A 27,798-nucleotide genomic window follows, 5' to 3' on the forward strand; every position below is an offset into this window, starting at 1 on the left:
AGTTTCTGTTGACATTTGTGTTATATATTTGTTATTTGAACTTTCATTTAATTGTGTGTTCATTTATTCATTACAGACTCCTTAGATATAGGAAGTTGTACTTTTTGTTGTATGCATGTATCTTTTTCCTGACCATGAGTCTAACACTGCAATGTATATGTAATATGCTTTCATTAAATAGTTTTAAAATCACTCAACATATTGAGTTTCCACTGATTCATTCCATACCCCTACTTATTCTTTGTGAATAAAGGAAAAAAGACCCATTCTTGTGGTTGGGAAAAGTGGTAAGACTTAAAGGCAGATTGCCCTGTTTGAGGATTAAATCTATAACAAATCCACCCTACAACAGCATATTGAAGCACTAAAAATGCTTCATTTTAATGACATGAGAAAATGTATATACAAATAGAAATACACACAGTAGAAAGCACAACAAATGAGTGGGTTAAAATTGGATTTACCTATTTTGTTTAATAATTATTGATTTTCTAATTCGTATAAAGTAATGAAATAGCTCTAGAAATGAACACTTGTTTCCTTTTATTTCTGCCTCCCCAGAGCTCTTCCCCTTTTATTTGGGTTAATAGTCATTTGATTTTCCTTTGTGAAACCATCCCTCATCTGTTGCAGATTTGGTGATATTTTCAATCAATATGCCCTCCTTCCCTTGGCCAAGACTTAAGTTGTGTCATATGCTTTCCGGAATTTGAATGTTAAGACATTCATTGAAGGATTAGAGCTAACGCTGCCCTAAGCAGAGTAGCCATTTGTTTGTGCTGCCAAGATCCCCAGGGTTCCCCGATTATTGTCCTTTCTGAGTCTGGATTATTTAAGCTATTTTTTTTTTTTTAACTTGAGCTACTCAAATCCAGTCCAATGAAGTCCTATTTTGATACAGACAGTTTCTGTTGCCTGCAGCAAAAGAACTCTGACTGATACATCTATAAAAATTTCGCTCTTTAGAGTTGCTATAAATATTTGATAAATTAATTTAAAAATTTGGAGGGCAACATCTTCTCAAATAAAAAGTGACTTCCTCAACCATAACACTAAGAGTCTGGTTTTCGTGCTGTTCCATTAAAAAAAGAACAGAATATTTTCCAAGGCATCATGGAAGAAAATAAAAAGGGGAAGGAAGGGCATGTTTCTCTACTTCTAGAGTATGTACTTTGAAGGTAGAAGGACATATACAAATCAAAACTTGTGTAGTTCTTTCTATATTTTTGTTTGTTCCATTAATGGTATGTCTTACTATGGTAAAAGGCCCAATATTATGTATGCTTTGACATGTGAGTAAAACCAGGAGAGCCTCAAATAGCCTAACCACAAGTTGTTCTCCCCACTCTGGATGAGGTCTTCTAGCCTAACAACCCTTTTTATCATGGGTACAAGGCATGCTTGTTCTTGAGTAGCAGGCTTCAGTTCTCTGTCAATCCATAGAACTACTCAAACAAGCCAATTACATTCTCCCATGGAAATTAGAGGGCACCTCACCCTTTTGATACCACAAAACCTGTCTCTCACAGGCCATGGTTGTTCACTTTGTTCCCAAGTACAACTCTCATGTGGCCATGTGTGGTATATGGTTTCCTTTTCTCCCAGGCTATGAGTATATATGACTAATAAATTGCTGTCTCTCTCTTCTGTATAGTGTTGGGTGTCGTGTGTTTGGCCATTTCCATCACTCTAGGTGGGAATTCCTCCACCAATGGGAAGAATAGGAAATGATTAAACACATACCTGTAGAGGAGCTCAAAGCTTTCTCCCTCAGGCCAAGAGAAATTCACTTGGGCAAGAGACAAGCACAAGATTTGGCCACAGTCATTCCTTGTGCATCCTTTCTTTCATTTAGGAAATAATGCTAAGGATTGGAGCAAAAACTCCAATGGATGATGCAAAGCTAAAAGTTTTCAGTCTCAAAATAGAGCCAGGTGAGCCTCATTTGTAACAGGGAAACGAGAAGGCCCAGGACTGTCTCCTGCTTGGCCGTTCTTAGAAGGCCAAGTGGAAGCCAGGGCTCACAGTGGCCCATCCCACCTCACCAGGAGACCACATTGGGCTTTGAGACCACAAACCAACCTTGTAATAAGAAATGTGTCTTTATTTAGAATGTTACCTGCACGTGTCCGCCTCTAAGTTAAGGATTTAAGGATTCAAAATCCAGGCCATCTTTCTGTAGATCATGACTATCGTGTCCCACTTATAACCACACGAAATGAGTCAAGGCATTTGGTTGACTGATTACCATCACTTTCACTACTTCCCCCACCCCCTAAGCCAATCCAATCTTCTTTCATGTCCTGACTGCTAAGATGCATGAAGTATCATCTCCCGGTCTGGTCTACTTTGAACGTTTTTTTAATCTTAATAAGAAGTTCATTTTTAAGACATTTGTTTTGTAGTTAATTTACTTCATCTTGCAGTGGCTAAAAAATGGAGGCTAGAGTCTGGAAGATCTGTGCTAGAATCGTGGCTTGGTCTCTTATTAAGCTGTGAGAGTGTGGGTAGGCTCTGGATATGGATTTCCTCTTACGTAAAATGAAAGTAATACAACTTCCTGGGTGGGTTGCTGTGAATATTTAATGAGGTCCTGTATGTCAATTCCTCATGGTGCCTGGTGAATAACAAATCCTCAGTTCATGTTAGTTTCTATTCCTCTCTATCCTTTTAATTTTTAAATGGGTTTCTTGTTTATCAAAGGTTACTAAATATAAACAGAATAAAGAAGACTGGATCCATATGGAGTGTAAGACCCAAAGAAGTAGTTAAATGCATGTGTGGGGGTCTATGGGGGAATGTGTACTACTACTGTCTCCTAGAAGGATCAATAAACTTAATTACGGTTACAAAAGAATGGTCAATGAGTAGGGTCAGTCCTGTGTGGGTGTGAATGCCTTTTACAGGTAGAAGGATAGAAGTGAGTTTGCTCTAAATCTGTCTCTTTGGGCAGGCTTGTTAACAGGCAGGGGGACTCTGGTTATAGTCTTCTTGTATAGTCTCAGAGCCTCTCATTGCCCTCCTTTAGACTTCCCATACCCATTCACCCCTTTGTTTCCTTGAAACGTTTCCTCAAGTTTATTATTATCAAGTTATAAAGGATTTGAATAACTCATTGACACTGGAGTTGGTGACTGATAACACCAAAACACTTTAATATGTAATCCCTTCAAAAGAGATTGGCATTTAATAAGACATTGTGTTGTGTGCCAAAGAAATGGCTCTCTCTCTAATGGTAAAATGTATGAGTAAAGAGCTGAGAACATGGTTCAGAACTTGAACTTTTCAATAGACATGCCTATATTAGAATCCTGATTCTATCACTTAATAGCTATGAGATCTTATGAAGGTTACCCTGTCTGAGTCTTAGTTTCCTTACCTATAAAATAGGGATAATAATACCTTATAGGATTATCATGAAGATTCAAGGAAATAATTCCTGTGAAGCATTTAGCCCCAGGCTGCCACATAATAAATGTTAGTTATTTTTATTGTTTTTATTATTTATGTGAAAGCCTATCTCATTGGCAATGATCAATTCTATTCGTATGTAAGGCCAACCTAGTATCCAGGAAAAGTGGAAGAGTTCTTTAATGTGAATTAGTTGTAGAAAGTGGCATATTCGGGTCATTTGGATCCCTGCCTGCTCTCGGCTGAATCCATGGCGCTCACAAGAGAGCCAGAGCATTTCTTGTCTTGTCCAGGCAGAGTGTAGAAGCTGCATGTTTCACTGCTGATGAGTTTAACTCCAAGATAACATATTTTACCTGTTTAGCATATTGTTAAATTAGGCTGGCTCCCTATCTTCTCTAATGCACATTTTGGGTTTGATGGATTTCGAATAATAATTTTTTAAAGGTTTTGCTGACCATAGGTTTAAGTCATTAAGTCTTTTCATCTCTTCTTATGTGGATAAACATTGACAAAAATATAATCAGTGAGTGGCTCATTTGAATAAAGTGAAACAGTCAAAGGAAGCTATAATGACGGTTTGGTGGTTCCTGGTTCCCAGTTTTGCTTTTTCGAGCTACAGCCAGTGTGAGGCTGGGGACGCTAAATTTGCCCTTTGTGACTGAACAGACAAAAGACTTGGCCTTCCATTTGGCCAGGCCTTGATCTCTTGAGTTAAAGAAGCGTGTAAGTAATTCCTCCTTTGGAGCAACAATTTTCAGGAACAGCTGTTTTCTAGCTTATGGGGAGGAAGAATTTCTGGCTGCTAGCTAGGTTCATCTGAGGGGTTTGCAGACTTCCTGTTCTCCCCCAATTGGCGCTAATACATTCCTGATTGTCTGCGGTCGCTGGACGGCTCTCTTCATTAAGACAATAGAAATAAGGATCAATTTTCCAAATCACAGACATCTAAACATGTGCAGAATTTGGCTATTTTAGACATAAGTTACCCAAACTAAGATGAAAAAACCTCAGAGGTAGCAGATATTATGTTTCAAGATATAGAGAAAACTGCCCTTCCAAAAGGGCTGCCTTAGAGACTAAACAAAACCTTAACTGAGAAAGAACTCTAACTTAAAGGTTTACATTCAGAGTAACTCTGGTGAATCATTTTGATAATTCCAGGTTCTGCATCTCTAACACGAGTACAAGCTTTCAAGCCAGACTCACAGACCAGCTGTGAGAAGTGTATGAGATACATGATTTTATCCTATTATATTTTTGGAGGTTGCAAAAAAACTTGAGCATTTATCCCAGAGAAATGAAAACCTCACATTCACACAAAAACATGGACACACATGTTCATAGCAGTTTTCTTTGTCATAGCCAAACACTAAAAACAACCCTAATATCCTTCTGTGGGTGAATGGATAAACCGGTCCATCCACACCCTGAAATGCTACTTAGCAATAGAAAAGAATTGATACTTGCAACAACTTGGGTGGCTCTCAAGCGAATTATGCTGAGTTTAAAAAGCCAATCCAAGAAGGCCAAATACTATATGATTCTTCTATTTATGTGACAGTCTTGAAAAGACAAAATTTTACAGGTGGAAAACAGCTTAGTGGTTGCCAAGGGAGACAGAGATGGGGGAACGGGTGAAGGCTATTGTCATAAAAGGGAGGGTCACAGGATCCTTATGGTGATGGATCTCTTCTGTATCCAGATGGCGGAGGTGATTCCATGAATGTAATATAAAATTGCATAGAACAACACACACACACAAATAAGTGCATGCAGAACTCATGAAGTATGAATAAGGTCAGCAGATTATATCAATGTCGCTTGCCCAGGTATGATATTGCATTAGAGTTCTGCAAGGCGTTATCATTTGTGGAAACTGAGTAAAGGATCCACAGGATCTCTATATTATTTCTAGCAACTATGTGCAAATCTACAATTATCTTAAAATTTAAAAACAAAAAACAAAACATTTTTTAAAAAAATACAGACAGTAAAAAGAACTTTTTCTTCTATGACTGGTCCAGTAAGATATTCACCTCAGCTTTTAGGTCAATTAAATTTCTTGTTACTCTTTTTCTGTATTTCTGTCTCTTATCTGTGTGTTTTCCATGTATGTGTTTGGAGCAGAGTGAGTTTTCAAAGACGAATTCCCACTACCATGTTAGCCCAGCAGATCTCACTTGAATGAACCATTCAAAACAGTTCCAAGGTTATGGTGAGTCAGTGCTGAGCTGCGTTTCCATACAGACAGTCCTCCCGTGGGGTTAACAACTTCCTGCTAATTTGAAGTGTTCACAATATTACTGGCTTCTTTACAACAGTTGTATGTACGAATACAAGTAATTTATCTTCTCTATAGAAAAGTTAAAAATTCCAATAGGCAAAGGAAAAAGATAAAAATCAAAGAATTCAACAAACTTCAAATCTGATTTTGGAAAGTAAACTTGTCACCTGAGAATAAACCCCAGGACCATTGTGTTGTTCATTGAGACTTTTACCATAAAGTTTGTCAATACAGAGTATGGATTTTTATTAAACAGGACTCAATGTATAATCAGCAATAATTTGCCTCTTTCTCTTTCTTTCTACTCTCTCCCTCCAATTCTCAAAAGAAGTGACTATGAGTACAGAATTTCACACATCCAAATGAAAATTTGTGAACTCTTATAACTGGAGAAATGGTAAAGTTCAATGAAACCGTAGGATAAAACTTGGAGTTTAATATTTTGGGAAAATAGAAAATAAGTCATATAATTCAACTGAGATATTCAGAAAGGTAGTGCTTCAATGTCCTAGGCCTTGATAAAGGACAGGTGTTGGATTTGAACATAATCGTATGATGCTAGTTTATGAGGAAGTTGCATGTTGATATCTATAAAAAGAGGTAGAAGACTATTAAAGATTCAGATGAGGTCATTGTTCCTTAATAAGTTCTCCTAAGGCTGTAACAGTAGGCCATTAGAAAAGAATTTGATGAGCAACTGTCAGGTTTCCAAAATAGTCACTAGTATTTGTATTAGAAGCAACCAAGCACGTGTTCAAACTCCTCTGTTGTTATGTGAGTGCGCAGGGATGGAAATGGCACACAATCCTGGCTAAAGAACAAATCATCATCCTATGATAATGAAGTTGGGGTTAATGCTAATGCTGGGTGTATTTGGAAACTTAAGCAGGTGCTTTGGCCAAGAGTTATCTGTGGTAAAATGCTGGTCTCCAAGGACAGCAAGAGATGACTGGGTTCCCTGTTATCTGAATGGCTAGTGGACATGCTCTACTTGGTTGTCAAAGCATGAAGGCTAAGACTTATTACCAATAAATGATAACTTTTTAATAGCCACGTAGGTCTTTAGCTCCATACCTCTCTAACTTGTAACACTGGCGGAATGGTAGACACATGATACACTTATGATCTCTCTTTACCCCCATTAAGATCAACATAGACAGGCCTGACAGCTAGCTCCAGATCCCCTTTCTTCTGGGCCCCAACCCCCTGTCCATGAGGCCTTCAAAAAGGAGAAGCACTTTCCAAGCAGGAGCCATTTGAACATTCCCGTCCTATCCACCAGTTGCCTAAGAGGAAAGGAAAGCTGGAAAGAACAAAAAAGAGGGAGTTTAACTCCATTTTGCTCCTCCTTCTGAAATTTCTATTTCCTTAACACAGAAGACCACTTATATCTCCTTGAAAAATGAGTTTTGATGGGGGGGAAGGAAGTCATGAAAGCGCCTCAGAGGTCCAAGTATTTGGGGATAGGGCTGCTCTCCTCCTATCCCCTTGTTCGTATCACACATTAATGAGAGTCTCATGTCCCTTGGGTCTCTCCTGGATGGGTCTGATGTGCCAATGGCTCATGCTAATCTTGGGCTCATTTTTTTTTCCTCTTTTGGATTTGCCTGACTTCAGATGGAGTTGCTTCATCTAGCCTGATCTTCTCTAGTTGCTTTAGGCCTTTGCCTGCCTGGAAGGTCTGCATTTGTCCAGATTTTCAGTCTCAGATTTTTTAGTCTTATTGATGGATAAGTTCAGATTGGAGTAAGCAGTTGAGTGTCTCTGCACAGTACTCAAATCAGCTCTGCCAGTACTTATACTGCATTCCTCATTCGACCCCTTGCGTCTATTTATAAACTGGTTAGAACTGATAAACAAGAAGGAGTGTGTGACTGGTTCCTCTCCACTTCCAACAGTAAAGTAAAACACAGATGCAATTGAACCTGAAATGTGATAAACAACTCTTGAAAGAGAAAGAAGGGGCCAGCTCAGTTCTTGAGAGGAAAGAAATCTGACTGGGAAAAAAAAGACAGAGAGAGAGAGAGAGAGAGATAAAACAACATACATGCTAGCGTGGTAGCAAGGTTTCAAAAGCTCCATGTAGATGGAATGCCAAGTTCAGGCATATTTGGGGAAATGTTGGATGAGCCACCTGGAGTCTATTTAAATGAGTCTGAGGAATTTCCTGAGAGAAAATGAACTCATTCTAGAAAAGGAATCCGGCTCAATACTCTGAATTAACTTGTTACCAATTCTTAAATATGGATGAGAAGGGAAATTCTGAGTTCAGCAGATTACTTATCTTTTGGATTTGTCTCCTGATCTCCACTAGAAATATGTCTGAATCTGCTATATTGCCTGTGTGATATTTTATTTGGAAACAATTCAATATGAACCATGTGATATATGTGTGTAATTACTTTTAACCTACACCTAAGAGTTGGTATATACGTTGGATAGCATTTGAAATCTCCTAATCTTCCACCCACACTCCAACAATGGCTGAGAAAGTATTTCAAATATCCTTATCAAAATCTAGCCAAGCACATAACTTTAACACCACTAAATTCACCACTGAAAAATTATTTCTAACATTTTTTATGCTGATGAATCAACTTACATTGCCCTGATGTTCCTGTAAGAGAGTCTCACACTAAAAGAAGGAGACATTTCCCCCCACTTCCCAGCCTGGGGGTCAAGTTCCCCTGGCTCAACACAGGAAGCCTGTGATGTGCTGGGGGAGGCAGCAGAGCCTGCTGGTGGGTGGAACGACCACAGCTGTGGTGGTGTCCTGCTGAATCAGTGGCATTTGGAAGAGGAGCTGAAAACAGCAGAGTCATGGGGAAGCCTTTGCAGGTCCAACAGACTCAGAAGAGTCTGATGAACAGAGGGGAGGGAGGATGAACAAGAAGAGAGAAGAAAATATCAGAAGTCACTAATGAGTTGCCTTTGAGTACTCCCAGAAATACTTGGTGGAGATTTTGTTGGAATTTGAAAGCCAGAACCTGCAAATATGGATTTCATATGTATAATTGAATCAGAATGGGAAGCTAGACATGAAAATACTTAATTGGCATAGGAATCTGAAAAGGATCTTCCAAAGGGTATTTCTAATTCCACACTTGGCCCAGCCAAAATCAGTTGTCTTGACTCCTTAGAAACAATAGAAGGTGCTGAAAGAGATAGGTTGTCACAGATGTAACTAGCTCCCAGGGAGGCATGTAGCTAATACAACTGAAAAGGTATGCATCGGTGACTCTAAGTGTCTTATAAATGACTCCAGGCCTGGCTTGGGTACCTACCTAAGTTCAAAGCAGTGGTTTTCATTTGGGAGGCAGGTTGGGGTGGAAGGGGTAAATATTAGAATCACCTGGAGAATCTTTTCAAGACACAAATTTCTCAGCCCCACCTTGGACCTAGTAAATCAGAATGTCTGGTAATGAGATTGAGAATGAGTATGAGAGCCCAGATAATTCTAGTACACCCAGCCTACTCTCTTCCTTACTCTGATGGAGAACCAGTTTCATTTATAATGTGCCATTATCCAAGGAGAGATGTTACAAGAGGAAAAAGGAGAGAATAGATTCACAAGGATAAAGTCAAATCATGTCAACAAGGGAAAAACTTTATATGTATTTTATAAACATAATCTGTATCTTTCTATACAAATATATATACCAGAAGTAGTTTTCTTTTTCTTCACTCCCCCCCCCTTTTTTTATCCAATATACTGGGTGAATTAACATGATCTATTCACTTGTCTCTATTTTTCTCATTAGTCCTAAAATCAAAATAGGTACTATTATCTCAAATTTACAGACAAAGAAACTAACAAATGCAGAATAAGGTGTTAATGTTCACTCAGTCAGTAAGTAGTAGGATTAGGCTTTGAACACAGCTCTGATTTTTAAGACTCTATAATATAAATATGAGAATAAAATGAGCAACTCTGGGAAAAGATTGAAAAGAATAGATTACTAAAATTACAATATCCAGAGAAGAGAAAAGCGGGAGCCAATGATTCCCAAATGTCTCCAGAATTAGGATGTAAATGGAGGGTCAGGGAGTTCTAGGAAGAGATGGGGAATATTTGCTCATGTCAGTGGGGTTGGGGCATGGAGTATTAGACAGGAGACGCTGAGACTGGGGTTCCAGAGGAGCAGGGAGGGAAGAAGGGCAGGGACCCAGGTGGCCTTAAAGAGGAGCAGTGCTGCATTCTCTGGAACACAGAAGGCAAGAAAAGGTGCAGATGTAGATAAGCCTGAAGCAGGAGGGAGCCTCAGTGCCATTTTTCTGTGGAGTAGACTAGAAGACGCTGCTGGCTGCGGAGAGAGAAGAGAGGGAGGTTCTGAGAGGTGAAGTAACTTCTTTGAGTTTCTACATCAGTGAGTAGCTGATCTGGGCTGCAGACCGAGGTCTGTCTCAGTCCCAAGTCCCTGTTCTTTGTCAGACGCCAGCAATAGCATTTGCTGGCTTGTCTTTGTGCAGTAATGTCTAACCAAACCCTGGTATTATGCCGTTTTAGTTACGTACCCTCCTTGCAAAGTAATTGTGTCAGAATTAATTTGATGGATGCTCAGACACGACAGCTTTTCACATTAAATTGTTTCCACTTCTCCACAGTCGTTTCTTTGCTTCCAAACCACACTCCCCAAATCCCTGGTTAGTTAGGATCTGTGATCTTCGTTGCCCAATGTGAACTTTAATTTGGGAGGAATCCCTCATTTTCTTGGTAACTATGTACAATTGCCATGCATTTTTGGTCTGCCCCCTCCCCCCTCAATTGTCTTTGTAAAGAGAGTTTTCATTTTTTTCTTTTGGGAATTTTGGCTGCCGTTTGACTCTGAAAGAGCACAATAGGAAAAACAGGTTTTCCATTCCTACCAATTTAAGCCTTCTCTAAACAAAGCATAGAGCAGAGCCTCCTGTCCTCAGGCCAGGATGGATTCATATTCCCAGAAAATCCACTGGATTTCTGAATGCTGAGTCCCTATTGTCCACTGGAGTCTCCAAGTGCCACCTACATGACAATAGCAGTGCTTTCCCTGCTACAATCATCACAGAAATTCCGTCCAATCATCCTGAAGAAAGACCCCACAGATGTTCAGGAAAATACACAATAATCCTTGGCTGATTAATTTAATATCCTTTGGAGACATTCCATAGATCAGTAGACTGCTGTTTTATTCTGGAAGCCATAACCTCCACCATTCTCACTCCCGTAATGCTTCATTTTGATTCATCTCAGGGCAAGGCAGATGATACCCAAACGTATGAACAAAGGGGCTGAAACATGTATCATTGCCTCCTTGATCTCAGTGCCTAGGAAAGAAGCCTTCAGCAGCAAAGTTGAAATGACACTTGAAAGGACAAATGATGTGGGCAATTTGTAAGTCATTTCACATCTTGCCAAATGACTTTTTGTATTTGTGATTTTTTTTAAGCATACAACTTTTTAAAAATTTGTACTTTTTAAAAATTTGTGTGTGTGTTCTATGTCATTTGCCTAGAAATCAAACCTTCTTTTAGCTTTCCATAAAATAAACAAAACAGAGATATCTATCTAAAATCTGACAAAAATATACTGATTGTGTAGATTTGTTCTGTTTATTCCATCTAGTAAGTATGTCTATACCGGAGGTTGGCAAGCTTTTTTGGTAAAGGGCCAAAGAATAAATATTTTAGGCTTTTCATGCTATATAATTTCTGTTGTAACTAGTCAACTCTGCTGTTGTTACATGAAAGCAGCATACTCGTAGACAATATGGAAATGAGTGAGCATGACTGCGTTTCAGTAAAACTTATTTATAGGAACGGGCAGTGGGCCAGATTTAACATACAGGCTGTGGTTTGCTGACCCCTAGAATGTAAGCTACATAAGGACAAGTGAATCCTTTAACATACAAAGTTTGCTGATGATTGATGGGAAAAATAACTATGGTTATTGAGAACTAATTATGTGCTAGGCATCGTGTTAAAGATATATAAACATTGATTAATAAGGCAGGTTTTACTACCCATTTTATAGATTGAGAAACTAAGGTCAGAAGGCTTAAGTGACTTCCCCACTATCTCATGGCTGTGTAGGCAGTCCTCAGTAGGCAGCTGCCTTTATATTGGTGAGGGTGTGGTATGTCAGGCAAGGTGAGCACTATAAGGCTCTAAGCTGGGATCTGTGTCAGACCACTTGTGAGATATTTAGGCTCAGAAACTCAGGAATGGTACCCTCAATTTCATAGAAAATCTGAGATGCTAGCAGTCTTAGAGCAAGAATTGTAACCGGTGTCTTTATGTTTACCCCAATGTTGTCCGTGGAAGCAGGTAGCTGTGTGTGTGCTCTGGAGTCTGTGTGCCCAGGCTCAGATGTCAGTCTGCTGTTCACTAGTGTGACTGAGCAGGTGGGTTTATGTCTCTGTACTTTAGTGTTTTCATCTATTAACTAGGGATAGTGGTATTACTACCCAGGAGGGTTTTTGGGTGGATTAAAGGAATCAATATACGCAACATGCTTAAAACAGTGCATGATGAGCATTGGTATTTGAACACCAAATATAGGTCATGGCAAAAAGAGGCTGCTTATACATGTGACTGGCTGATAAGACGTGATCAGTGGGCAGCCAAAGGAGAGAAGGAAGAACAAGAAAAACGATGGGGAGGATGAAGAAGATAAAAAGTAGTAGGACTGTGGACAAATGACATGAGTGTGGTAAGAGCAGAGGTTTTGAAAGTGGCATGCCATGCAGCTTGAAGAAAAATATATGCAGCTTGAAGAAAAAATGCATAACCCCCATGTCTCTAAGCATATTTGGTATATTTCCCTCCAGAATTTTGTATCTATCTCTTATATGTTCTAGAGATATTTCATTTGATTTCCATCCTTTCTTTTAACATTAAAATGATAATCATTAGAGTTCTACTCCAGGTGAATGAATGAGGGCCAGCCCCTTCTTAAATATTTCCACATGCGGAAAGACAGCATTGCCATCACCCCTTCCCAGTTGCTCTCCACACCTCTTGATCTGGACCGGCAGCTGCTCTGTGCTTCTCTCTCAGTATCTCTTGTGAGTGCTTCAGTTATGCCTGCTTTGCTGCAAAACGTGGGGACCAGCCCCTCCCGACATTCTCCATAGCCCAGCTAGCAAAAGGCAGTCATGTCTAACAGACTTGAAATGTCTTGAGCATCCCACAAAGGAAGTTTAATGCAGGAAGGGAAACTTACAATTGAGTATCCAACATTGCTGTGTCCGGCATCCACTAGCCATGTGTATCCCACTGGATGGCCATCTTCTTTCCTAAAACCTTGACTTGTTGCTACTACTGAGAAAAAATATCAGTAACAGCATAATGATAATGACTGATCAGACTGTAATCCCCAGGAAGGCAGGAGCTGTATTTCTGTTGTTTAGGACTGTTTCCCCTTCACCTGGCACAGTGCTGTGACTCATAGTGGGGGCTCCATAAATACTTGTTATTTGAATTTGGAGGGGAGCTCTGCAAAGTTTCCCGTTGTCCACAATGAAGGCAGACTTTGATAACACTAAGCAGATTTTTTTTCAATTGGATTTGGATTATTCTGCTGGTTCAGAGCTTCCCCCCAAACAATGGCACATCCCTCTGCCACCCAACCCCTGACAAACACTAATTTCAGCTTCTATCCTGGAATTCAGAAACAGCTGAAATATTAAAAGTAACATTTTTCCATCTTAGAATGTGTTGGATATATTATTTTACATAGTCAAGATCGTGGTGTATCCATTGTTCTGTATCCTATTTTCACTTGCCCTCTGCCTTTGAAAGTGTTTGTCAACACGATTTTTAATTATTGCATAATGTCCCATAGAATGTGGTATGTGTACATACTTTCTTCTTTTAATCATTCTTCTCTCATTGTACATATTGCTATTATATATACGGTTGACCATTGAAAAACAGGGGTTTGAACTGTGTGGGTCCACTTATACACAGATATTTTTCAATAAATAACTGTATTGTTTTTGATCTGTGATTGAGAGTCTGCGGATACAGAGAGCTGATTGTATCCGTTGATCTATGCCATTTTACATAGGGGACTTAAGCACCCATGGATTTTGGTATCCTCTGGGAGTCCTAGAACCAATCCCACACAGATACCAAGGCACAACTAAGTTTTTGAGGAGTCAAAAGTATTACCTGGATAAAAGTACTACCTGGGGTCAGAGCCTCTAACTCCTGCATTGTTTGTTCAAGGGTCAACTGTAGTGTTGTAATGAACATTCTAACACTTAAATCTTCATCCATGGTTTATACTATTTCCTTAGGTAGATTTCTGGGAATGAAATGATGGGATCAAAATATATGAATATTGTTACAACCCTTGTACTCTTGCCAAATTGCTATCCAGAAAGGTTGTCCTAGTTCATACTTTCACCATAAGGTATGAAAATATTTCGTCAAATCCTCTCCAGTATTATCATCATTTAAAAATCTCTATTAATCTGATAGGTGAAAAATAGATTGTTAGTGTTAGTTTACATTAAGCTTCCTGATTACTAGTGATTTGAAAGAAATTTTTAGAAGCCAGGTTAGCATTTATAGTTTCTAGTAATAATAGATACTATAACTACACCTACTAATATGTGTAAGCTTTTTCCATACAATTTCTTTTAAGACCAGTAGCCCTGCTGCTGAACAGAAGGCTATATTGGGTTATGCAGCCGAATCTCTGCCATATGTTTGATGCTTATTATCAAGACCAACTACTGAGCAAAGGAAGACATAATTAGCCTTTTTGGGAATTATTTTAAGCCTTCAGCAATAAAAGGCCTAAAGTTGATTTATTGCCCAGAATCTATTTGTATTTGATGCCTTTTTAAATCAAGTCAGACTAAATGACTAGGCATGGTTTCAACCTTCAGTGAAGGAATTTCTTGAGTTCTAGGAGATGGTCACAAATAATCGCCTTTTTGCCTTTGCACATCACTAAGATACCATTTGAAGACAAAAGATGGAGTCATTTTAAAGGAGACAGAACCACTGAGGCACTAACAGAGACAGCACAAGCTGAATTTATCTCACATTACCGGTGGTTGTGACTGAGGCACCGAGCCCCGGGTTGAGAGAGCCCTGAGCTCATCGGAGGGGAACTTGGCCTTTGCTTCTAAGGTGGGAATTAGGGGAAGTCACTCTCTGTAATAAAGACACATGTTCTTTCATGGGACTGACTTAATCAAGAAAGCTGCTGCTGCCAGTGTTTCTCTTAGGCCAGACTTGAATGTGTGCTTCCAAAACAAAAGCAAGTTGTCTGATTCTAAAGCTATCCTCCACATTATCGTGCTTCCAAAGACTTTATTGTTTTGCAATGAGAGAAACGGATTTTTACCCCTAGAGAACTTGGAAACACATTGTAATTCCCATCCTTTCTCTCCACCCAAATTATTGTCTAGATGATTTTGCTCACTTGGGCTGTTATTCATCAATGGCACGCTTGGAGACAATATCCTGAGGTTGACACGGGTCTGCACATATTTACATAGTTCTCACATGCCAAAATGATACACACTGCACAGCTGTTCCACAGGACAGTAACCCAGCCTTCCTTGGGCAGTTTCACACACAAATGGCTGAACGTATCAGCTCTGGAAATAGATGCTGCAGCGTGAGCTCATCGACTTTTCTTTCCATGAAAAAGTTAGGGGCCAAGATTAAGTAAATCCAGGAATCTGTTTAAAGATAACATACTGAGAACCATTCCAAAGTGTTCCTTATTCTTGCAATTGCAGCATGTTGGGGAAAGCCAGAAAGTGAGACTATAAAATGTGCCAGATGGAAGTGTGTTGCCAGAGGCCAGGCCTATTTCCTGTCCATGCAAATATGTATTGGGCACATGTAGTAATTTTTGAATGAATAATTGAATGAATGTACACAAGAAGGAATGATTGGAATAGCTTTTCTAGCTCTGTGTTGCCTCAGTTCACAATGCAGCATGTAATGAATGGGAATTCTAGCTCCCATGCACTGGGGCGTTAGTAGGTGCTTAGCCCTGTGTTGGGTGCTCCCCTACTTCTTCCCTGGCATTCTTCACAACCTTACTAGGTAGCAGGTATTCCTATTTCTGTCTCAGGAATGTGAAGACTGGGGCTTAGGAAGGAAGATGTGAACTGTCAAGACCAGGATTCAAACCCAAGTCTGCTGGATTCCAAAGCCTGTGTTCTTAACCCACATCCAAGATTGCCGCTTGCTTCACAAGAGGTCATGTTCAGTGAAAGGTCACTATCTTATCGTGGTCTCAATTATAATTTCTCCACCCACTGAATCTGATGTTACTAGATTTGGATGGATCCTAAGAGATCACTTAGCCCAAGCTCCTTCATTTTGTTGGTTGAAAATCCAAGGTTCAATCCTATGTTCATGGTCACTGAGCTGACCTGTGGAAGTGAGATAGAACGGGTCAGCTAACACTTGATCTGACACTTTTCTCACCTCATCACATTGAAGGTAAGGTCAAAATGGGAAACATGTAAACTAAAATAATGAATTTGGATCATGCATATTTTCTAAAAATCGCTTAGACCAACACCATGGTAGAATCATACTTGTGCACATACCTTCTATGATAAAAATAAACGTTAAGAGGACAGATGTATGAGAAGTACTTTCACTTAAGAACATCATTAAAATGGTGAGAACATGATGAACTTGCTAATTGTGAAATATCTTCAGCAAATATTTGAACATGGCCTTTTAAAAAATCAATGCATGTGCTGCGTGTAGGTTCTTGACAGTGGGAGAAACTGATGTTATGTCAATGGTTAAAGTTAAAGCAGGAGGAAAGTTAAACATGGAAAATATCAACCATCAGTTCTTGATGATTTAACGCACTGAACTACATCAACAAGTCTCCTTTGCCTTAAGTTCCTTCTGGCTCCACTTCCACTTCTAACTGAACCCCTCAACATCCTTTAGTGGGACCAATGCAACTGCTGCCTGCCCAGCTACTTCCCTCTCCTGCCCCTCATGGTTTCTAAACCACATGTTTGTCTAAAACGCAGCCTGACTATGTCCACTCCTCTACAGGAGAACTTTGCTGGTTCTTTACTAGTCACCTCTCCTTTGTACTGCTCCCCAACCTCATCTCCTTCCTCTCCTACCTCTTTCTTTATGCACCAGAAACATTTATAGTCAGGAAGGACTTCTCATCTAGAAATGGTCATACATGAAAACCCACTGTACCCCAAAGTTATACATCACACGAGAAGGTTAGCCAAGACCTGTAGTCCTCCTTCCAGCTCTGCGATTCTGTGACTCCGACAGAAGACACAGCTCACAGCCACCAAGATGCCTCAAGCGCTACAATTTCATGCATTTATGGAAGAGACACGTTAGCTTTAAGAACTGCTGAGAAAGAATTTCTCAAGGATAAAAAAAATATAGCGAATGTTCTCTACCCTTAATGCTGCGCCAAATTCCGCGATGACAGCCGTTGTCTGTCTGCTCATGAATCTGCCCACTGGTGTGAGCAAAATGGCAGAGGACACAAGGGCAGGTTCTTGAGGAAACAGAGGAGTAAACTGTGGTGGTTATTAATTTTGCCTGTTTAGAAAGCTCTCTCACCTAAGGTTGCCAGATTAAATACAGAGTGTGTTTTTATTTGCTAAGACTGGCAACGCTACTCCTCATCCACCCCATTTTTTGGTTCATAGATGCCATCTCCCTGGCCACAGGAATAAATATTCTCTTTCCAACAGAGGTTGGCCCAAGTCGTGTGCACATAAACCAGTTAGGGCCAGAGTCTTTCCTTAGGATGGAAATATGCCCTTTAGCTATGGTTGCTAACCTGGGGTTGCTGGCAGCCACATCCCCTGTTACAAAGTAATGAGACTAAAAATGCAAAGAGAAGCAGAGATGAGCAATGAACAAATGGACGCAGAGAGAAAGAATACTGGTAGCTTTGAGTCCCTACCTATAGTTTCTGAGACCATGATTCCTGTAGCTTTTCCTTCGGTGCTGTGTGCTCCCCATTCCAGTTACCAGAACTGGTAAATCCCTTTTTACCCCATTAAGCATTTGAGTTGGGTTTCTATTACTTGTTCCTGAAAGAGCTCCTGGCTCATATATAGAGAATTCTGGTTCTGGGCTTTATCTTTTCCTTAAGTAACACATGCAAAATAGAGGTAGATGATGTCATAAGCAGAATTCACCTCTTATGCACTTGTAGAGTTAGGAATCATTTGTGGCAAAAATTGAATCCCAGACTCCTTTCTCTCTGTTGTTAGTCTTCTTTTCATTTCCAAATCATAAAATGAAAGACCTCATTTTACAGACGAAAAATCTTAAACTAGGTGAGGTTAAAGAGCTTGTCTTAGATCAAATGGCGAGACCCAGGTTCCAAATCAATGACTGTGTGTGTTGAGGTTATGGAAATTAATTTTAACATGAGCCTAAGATAATAAAAAATGAAAAAGACAATTTGTGTCTCTAAAAATCTAATGTAGTCAATAGGGAAGTGTTAATTCTCCTATTGCTTTGAGGATTATTGATTGTAGCAAATCACTAAGTGGGAGGGACCGATTGTTAGTGATTCTCTTGGCAGTTGAGTCTGTGATCACCGTCCTTCATTTGCTGTTAGATCCTGCCATTTTGGCAACTGGGATGGGAGTCTCACCCAGGCCTGCTCACTGCTAGAACTCGGTGGCCACAGAGATGGGTCTGGGAGTGGGTCATTGCCTGAGAAAGAAATAATCAGTGACCAAAGGGTAGTATAATTAGACTCCTATCCTGAGATTTGTTTTTTAGTATATGTGTTGCCGAAGCGAGCACGAGATTTGTTTTTTATTAGTTGTGATGGGAACACATTTCCCTCTCTGGTTCTTGAACCGGAAGAATGTGTCTGGAATGCTCTGCACCCATTTCTCCTACCATATGGGAAAAATCTGTCTGCAGTTGGAGGAAAAAAAAAAAGAAGAAAGAAAAAACAAAGAGAGAAGCAGAAACAAGTGGCAGACTTGGTCTTTATGACTTCCAAATCCCCAGATCCACTCATTCCTGAGGACAGATTCATCTCTGCCTCTTCTCTCTTTGAGCCAAAAAATGTCTTGTTTTACCACAGTTATTTTGATACAAATTTATAACACTTGAAATAAAAGAGTGGCTTTACTTCATTTGTGACACTACTTTCCTTTGTTGGCATGGATTATTGAAAGTTGCCTGCTTGTGATTTTCTAAATTAGTAACAATCTGGTAAGAGCTAACAGGAAATCTAAGAGTAGGTTTAAATTTAAAATACATTTGGGGGGAAAAACTATATCAACCTCAAGCACTATTCAAAAATAAATTTTAGCTTTAGGCTGTAGTGTAAAAAAACATCTTAAGAAGAAAATATATGAGAAATTTGAGACTATATCTTAGTGTTGGAAAGTCCTTCACAAATAAACCTAAAACCTAGAAACCATAAAGAAAAATATTGACAGATTTGATTGGGGAAATATTCAAAACTATTAGCATATAAAAGTTGCTATTAACTAAGTTAAAAGATAAGTGACAGGATGGAAGAATATGTTTGTAAAATATATAATTTCTAATGAGTTAATATCCATAATATATAAAAAGTTTCTATAAATCAGTAAGTGAATATATCCTAAGAAGAGAATAGACAAATTTATAAAAGGGTAATAATTCCCAGAAGAAGAAAACAATGGCTGCTTTCAACCTATCAGTGCAAGAAACACAAAGAGGACATAAAAATAAAATTGAAAAAAATTAGAAAACACAGTCTTTCCTTTGGGGAAAGTCCCTTTGGCCCATAACACCCTATCCTCTTTTGCTGGCCTGGAGACTTATTTTCATTTTCCCATCTTAGGTCCAAGTAGAATCCATCAAGGACTCTTTTGTCCCACCACGATACCTTGTACACACGTCTCTGTGACGCTTCAGTCACTGCATTCAGTGTTTGCCTACAGGTTTGCTTTCCTTTACTGACTGAGGGCTGCATCCATCACTTTTTCTTAGTGACTAAGACTTAGTCTTTTTGAATTCCTGACACCTTACCTGCCATCTGCCTATAGAATAAACTCTACATAAATGTTTGGTAAATGAAGAAATAACACATAAATGTTGCATTTTCATGGACACAGTTAGGATGAATTCCTATGTTCCATAAGAAAGTGCCTAACTTGTAATTTCATTTTGATAATAGATATTGACATGTCTTTGTCATACGAGAGGGAGGGGAAAATTCTGTATTTAATCAATTCTAATTTACCAATTCTTGTTGTCATTTCTGCTCATATGTCAACTGGACTATTATTTCTGATGGTGGGACAAAACAAAGGCAATTCTTGATGTTTCAGTGACCAATGATTCAATGGTCATTTGAGAAAGAAATATCTGTCCTGGCTGGTGAATGAAAATCTTCTCTTATCATTTGGTAAAATCCAGGAAGGACCAGCATGAAAACTTCTAGAAAGAGTGTCAGTCACTTAAGAAATAATCCAGCAGCTCTAGTCCTCTTTATGCCTGGAGGATGATGCCATGTGGAAAAACACAGCCATCAGCAATTATGAGTCAAAAAGCGATTCAGGGAGTCAGATTCGGAATGTGAAGAGGGTTAGAAATAACCAATTTTTTCACTCGTATATCTTTTTAATACATGCATATGAGTGCTATATAATAAAACCTCTGTCTCCACCTAAAAAGACTATCTCAATAAATGTACAATAAAAATTCTAAGTAATGAAAAAGCAAAAGCATTACATCATAGTTGTAGAGTTCGACTGGCAAAGTTGTTTTTCTTTTTTTTTCTTTTGTAGTGGTATATTCTACAATGGTATAGCTTGCAATCACCCATATATTCGATTTAATGAAATATTGTAATAATAATACCTAACATATTGAGCTTTTATTTTTCCAAAGCATTATCCAAGGCACTTTATGTGTACTATCTCACTTAATTATTAGAACAACTCTATAGGCAAACTATGATTATCCTCATTTTACAGCTAATGAAACTGAGATTTAGAGAGGTTAATTACAAACAGAATTTTTGAGTGACTCAGAACCTGTGTTGTAATCACTGCACGAAGGAAGAAGCAGCAACAGCAATGTCTTAGGACACATACATTTTTGCAGGACCTCAGATTTGGGAAAAATTTTCTCAAGTACACAATAATATAATTTAGTGCCTACCCTGTTACAGTTATGATAAAAATAAATAAGTGAGCATGAATTCATGCTTATAAATAATAAACATTAACGTCTACTGTAAACATGACGTTGTCAAATGTAAATATTTGTTGTACAATGGGAGATGTGTTTGTGGAGCAAACCAGCCAGTACAACTGTGACAAAACATAATCCGAGTGACAGATTCAGTCAAGTCTTGTTCCTGTGAGGTTGGCAGTGCACAGCTCACCCCTCTCTCGTCGTAGAGCACCTGATCACCAGCTGCCATCTTACATTTCAAAGGCAGTTCTACTGCATCTTAAAATCTATACTCCTAGTTCTAGCTCACGGATCAATTTAGCAGTAAATAAGTCAACTTAAAAGAGCCTCTTAATAATAAGTACAAAGTCAAGTGAAAAAAAATGCTTCCAGTGAGAATCAGCTACTGAACCTGTATAAATATAAACCATCTGGAATGAATTAGTAATCTTAGCTGAACGTGAATTAACTCTTAAGACTTCTCTCCAACCATCTAGGAGACAGTCTGTTTAAGCCTTGACTTGACCTTACTAGAAAATCATTTGGAAAACTGCTTTATTAGCTACAGAATTATCTTCCCAGAGCATAAAGGTCAATACAGAAATAAGTTTTAAGACTTTTCATAACTGTTAGGAAAAGCTGTTTGCTTAAATTCTTACTTATATGGTTTTTTATTTATGAATATCTTTGTCTCTTGAACCAATAGTAGAATGACAGCCTCGTCTAAAGGCAATTAGCTTGCGAGTGAACACATGTCTATATAAAGGTATTATCCATCATGTTTTAAAAGAATATTGCTTATTTTTCTTATTTTATCCAGTCTGCATCTCCTCCAATGCCATTTATTTTAAGTGAAAACAAGTTTGTATTTTTTTTCTTTGCATGTAATTTTTCTGCTGCTGGGTTGCTAGTATCAGTAGCAGCCGCCCTCAAAATCTGAAGGGATAGTACGATCAGTGGTTGCAACCTGGAGTCAGGGTTTTAGTACACTTTCGATTTCAAATTCTGTCAATGCTTAACCATTCGCATTACCTAGAGGTGGGTATTTATGGTTCTTGCCATTCGTGGAGAAACGTTAGATCTTGGCCAAGGGCCTTTTCAAACAACAGCCAGTGGCTTTTTGCATCAGAGGAGATGGAGGAACATTGCTCGGTGTGCTTTCTCCTAGTGTACTTGAACTTTGCCAGCAGTACACTGGAGGTGGGTTTTCTGTTTCCTAGCACTTGTTTTGTCCCCCATCCCCCGTTTTTTTGAGGCAAGGAGAGAGGATGTGTATTCTCTTCCCTTGTTCCAATCAAGAAGGATTTTTTCTCATCTCTGTTTGTAAGTACAAATCTGGGCTAGTGTCGTGCGGGGCGGCCTGCGGGGTCTCTGCTCCCGCTCCCCACATAAGAACACAGGACATGGTGAGGTCAAAAAGGAACACCCATGGAGCCATAGGTAGGGGAGTCATACCACTATGGTCTCACTGGAGGCTGGGTTCACACGACGTGTGACCTGCTGTCCACTTTGCTGCCAACCGACCGACTCTCCTCGACTCTCCTCCACTCTCCTCCACTCTCCTGCACTCTCCTCCACTCTCCTCAGCTTCCCTCGGTCGCCGCGGCAGTTATATCAGTGGCCAATGGCTCAACGGTTACAGCTGATAGCCCCCCAGACACAGCTGATGGCTATCTACTACTACAGGAGCCAGCACCTTTCCACATGAGGCCAAGAGCCTGGAAACTGCTCTCTGGGGTTCTGTCCCCACAGCTAGTTACTAGGGTGTCAAACAGTCACAGAATTTCATCTATAACAGGGTTAGGTGTAATCCTAGTAAATGATCTGCTGTGTCCTTTGAAATTTTGATTTGCTAGGGAACTGCCCATGTTGAAAGCCATACAGTCTAGCCTGGAAGGAATTATGCTCCTAGCTACAGTTGTCCAGTAGGTTCAGGTGTTTTAGGGTTTTTTGGTTTTTTTGTGTTTGTTTTTTGAACCCTACCCAGGATTATTTCTCTTTACCCACTATTCTTCCCTATTTAAGAATTTTTTTAAAACTCTGTGAAAAGTGAAAAGGCTTTGTGAGTAAATATGAGAGTAAATCAATTAGCTCTGTATCAGACTAAAAAGGCAATCAATCTTTTAATTGCTTTTCTGTGTAGCAAATACTTCATAGTCAGGGGTGTTGTTTGTCATGTTGATGACTAAATTCCTACTTCCTAGAATAGCAGCTGGCATATTGCAGGCATTTAATAAATATTTGCTGAATGAATGAATGAATGAATGAATGAATGAATGAATGAATGACAGTCACTTGGCTAAACTTCAGACATTAACTTGTAATGTGCTAAAGGTGATTGCTTATTTTCTTTATGACGATCATCTATGAACAGGATAGGCTAACATAAATGTCCTTCAAACCACCAAGGTTTTAGAATGTCATTTCACTATCATAAGCAAACAGGTCCATCTCTGTGGAAATACCATATCTAGATTTGGTAAAGTCAAACTACAATGACAAATATAAGTCTGTCTTCATGGATCTTCTAAATTGCCTCCAAATTTTTTGCTTTGTCACACTGCTCTGCTATTTATTAGTTCGAAGAGGGGTCACCAAGACTCCCCTGTTTTCTACAGTTGAGTGAGGGAGCATTGTCATGTCTGCTGCTCCCTGAACATTTTTCATGCTCATGTGTACTCTTTTCACTCCCACTTGAAACTGAGCAGCATTTGATTGTGTGCTGCCTCACACACGTCTTCCCAATAAGAAAGAGGCTTCAGGCAAAGATGGCAAACTAAGAACTCATGTCTACAAGGGCCATTTGGGAGGAAGATGACAAGCTGGAGTCTTCCCACTTTTTATTATAACCTTCCTTCATTTTTATTTTCCTTTCCATCTTTTTTACTAGTTTCCATTTTTGTCTCCTTCTCAGCTTTTCTTTCTTTGACTTTCTATTTTCTTCTTGGTTTCTTTTGTAAAAAAATGTGATCCTAAAAAGAATTTATTAGCTTTATCTGAGTAATTCTTCAGCCAGTGGTTTTCTCTCTCTCTCTCTTTTCTTCCCTGCGTATAAAAATCTTAAGAATATATGTATTTCTTTTCCTGAATACCATGTTTTAGCTACTAAGTTTCACTTATGTAAACATTCCTTCCTTCCTCCCTCCCCCCCTTTAAAATTCATCAGAGATGTATAACCACCTACCTGAGCTTCTGATTGGCATGGCATAGTCAGGGTTGATGTGGCTTCCCTATCTAAAGTAAAGAAACTTGAAAGTTGGTCTTTTAGGTTATTCATGAAGCCTGAATCTAGGTGACCTTGCAGACTACCCAGGCTATGACAAATTATTTTCAGTATTTCAAATTATTTTCAGTTGGGTTTACCTTTATACCATACAGAACGAACAAAAAGAAAAGGTCATGGCTTACACAGCAGGATGGTCATGACTGAGTAGTTAAAGAAAATAAAACATAGATTTATCTTACTATATTGAAATGATTTAGCATAATTAACTCATTTTATTGCGAATTTGATGCTACCTTACGATCTTCTATATTTCATGCTAACAAAGGGATGATGGCATTTTCCCTCAAGGAATCAAAAACAAATAAATAAAAATACACTCATAACTTGTCCAATAGAGACCCTATTAGAAACTTTTAGAAGCTTATAGATGCTTCTAAAAGAAGCCTCTAAAAGAAGCTATAAGAAACTTATAGAATTAATAGACTTGAGACTTATGAACTGTCTTTCCTTTATATCTTCCTTATTAAGCCGATGTATTGCAATGTTTATTATAGTTTTATAACCATTGGAGGACTTTTCTGAATTTAGTTATAAGGCTAGAAAGTATTTTTGAGCAGTTAAAAACATTCATTTATGTATAAAAATATTTACAATTGTTAGATGCAAACAATGTGAATGTTCCTTTTGTGCCTTCCACATTTTGCTGGCTACATCACTGAGAGACTAAATGACCTTGTAAAACACCTTATATTTTCCACCAAATTTAGACATTAATAGGTGAATAACTCTCATGTATCTCTCACAAATGTGGGTGTGGGGAAATTAAGTGCATAAAGTTAATTCCAAACAGAACTATATTAATTAAATAGATATGTTGTTCTAATTTACTCACATTCAGAGGATAGTGGTAGGCAAGTCACTGGATATAACAACCCAACAAATTCTATTAGTACATTATATTAGTTTGACTCTTTAAGATTGGAAGAAAGAGCTAGGCATCAATTACTCTCAGTAATGAGGATTCATGATAAGGACCAAAGAAAATAACTATCTTCTTAGCCAGACAGCTACTCCTCGTTTCAGACCTAAGAAAACAGAAACACCTAACCAAAAGAAACTTCTGCTTCATTTGTTAGCCTAGCCATGTGACATACCTTGTAATTAGCATACATTCCCCCAAGGAAAAGATGCATTGGCCCATTCAATATGGGACAGCCCGCTGGGCAAACTTTCAGGTCAAGCTGTTTCAGAGGCGGTTGTCCTTTCTAGAAAGAGCCCATGCACCAATCTGTGGTTGTATTATTGTGATTAGAATGGCAGGGCTAGTTTCACTCAACATATAAGACACTAGACACAAGAGCTTAATGCTGGCAAATATTTCTTGATTTTGTATTCTTTTCCCTAGCAAGAAAGAGTAATAACAAATGAATGATAACTTAGAAATTTCATGGCTTATTCAATACATGTGTGGGCTGCAAGGAGGTTGAATAATTTCCCTCAATTATCTGGATGAATCAGGCAAAGTTGTTGGTACCTAGCCTCCAAAATGAAGAAAATTATAGCTTAGTGGACTGTTTCAGAAGGACAAAAGTCTTGGATTTTATTTTCAAAATGATTATCAATAGACTATCTATCATGTTTGAATTATAAATGCAGATTAAAATAAGGCTCACTTAGAAAAGACCAAAATAACTGAAAGGAATATACCTTCCTTCTCAGTTCCCCTCAGTTTCCTTATCTGTCAAATGGGGATAATAATAGTAGCTACTCAAAGGGTTTTTGTGAGGATTAAATAAAATATTTAGTCCCTGGCATGTGCTAAGTACTTAATATTTATTATTAATAATTGCAAATACAAAATGAACGTTATATACCAACAGAGAAAAAATGAAGATTTTTGAAGATGGTAGGTATTTTGAATCCGCTGTATAATCTATTAGAAGGGTACAGTTATTCCACAACTGAGACTGGAAAACACACGAAAACTTTCTATTCAAAGTGTGTGGTCCATGGGCCAGCAGCCTGGGCCTCACTTGGGAGCTCATTAGAAATGCAGAATCTCAGACCCCAGCCCAGACCACCCATCTAACTATGTTCATTAATGTACACTGCTCTAAATCTTGTTTAGGAGCAAATTTTTCAACGGGTCTTTGTTTTCAGGTTACGATATTGAATGTTATGTTGATATGTCCAGTTTTATCTTATATCACCTAGAAAAATTAAACTTAAAAAATGTTCATTTCTCTTGTCCGTTGGGCACACTTTGTAAGAGTGGCAACATAGAAACACAGCAGAAAGAGCAAACGGGAGTTCCTCCATTTGCATCATCACCCCCCATTGCTGTTGGCAGGATGAAAGGTCAAATGTCTTCCTCTGTTGACTAAGGTGCAGATCTGTTTCTCCCCATTGCTCAGTCATCCTGTCTTTACCTCTGTTGTTTTGTACCCCAATGCCGCACAAAAGTCAGTTTTCTTCTCTCTTTTAAGGTCAATTCTTTCCAGGATATTTAGGAAAGAGACAAGCCTTGCCTGCTCTTTGCTATGGATTCATCTGCTTGCTTATCACTCCTGCCCAGGAATGTTCCCCTCACAGCACCTGCCTTACCCACATCAGGGTGGAAGCAGGGCGGGGGCAGCAGTCGTCCCCGCATGCTGGTGTGTCCTTGGCAACACCCTGCGTGGAGGGCTGTGAATGCATGGAATTGATAGTGCACAGCTCCTTGCCGTGAGTGAGGAACTTACGGTGTGGGAGTGAATCAATCATGAGGGGATGTGCACACACGTACACACACACACACACACACACACACACACCACTCAAACCACACACATACTCGCACACACATGCATACACCACATCACACATATTCATATCCCACACACACATACCTTTCCCTTAAGGGCAAACGTGGGTTTTCCCTTAAGTACAATCTAAATGAATGTCTTCAAACCGTCACCAATGAACATATTCTCAAGTGTCCATGAGTACATTTTTTTTCCTCTTTAAAAACAAAAAAGGACTTAAGTTTAGAAACAGTGGTATAAACCCATAGGAAGGAGGAAAATCCTTTCCCAATTGTCCTGTAACGTTTCAAACCTGCTTGTCTCACAAAATAGCATTATTTTATGTGTTACAGCCTCATCTGCTAAGCGCTGCCCCATTCATAATCCAAATGGACATCCATCTCCTAATGGCTGCGACCCGGCAGCCCTGCAGCCCTGGAAGGGACTGCTTAATCTCCCAGACTTAGAGCCAAATTCCTCTCTCTGTCTGTCTTTCTGAGCCTGCCTGATAGAAGGGGCAGGAGGATTGGCTGCCTGGGGGCTCCCCTCTGCAGTGGTGGTCTGAGGGCCATGCTCTCCTTGGAGGTCACTCGCCATTTTCTTGCCCGGGGTTGAAGTTGACCGAAGCATTGATGGGTCCCTGAGGAATTAAAATGGAGTGGAGGGAAATCTTTCCTTTCTATGGTACCTAGTTTAGGATGTTTGTAGGCATTGTTCCCAATTCTAACAGAAAATCATCTTGTAGAACCTGTGATGTCGTGATAGAAATACAGGACTGATATTCCTGAGGCCTGGCAGGCTGCCTCTTTTCTCAGCCTCGAGCCCCTTCACTATAAAATGAGCTAAAATCCCTCACAGTGCTGAAAACACAGTATGTTGTGCTTAAATATATAGTACGTGATTTATTTTATGTTTTTTCATGCTACTTATTTTTT

The sequence above is a fragment of the Rhinolophus hipposideros genome (assembly GCF_964194185.1).
Source record: "Rhinolophus hipposideros genome assembly, chromosome: 6".
In the NCBI taxonomy this organism is placed as follows: domain Eukaryota; kingdom Metazoa; phylum Chordata; class Mammalia; order Chiroptera; family Rhinolophidae; genus Rhinolophus; species Rhinolophus hipposideros.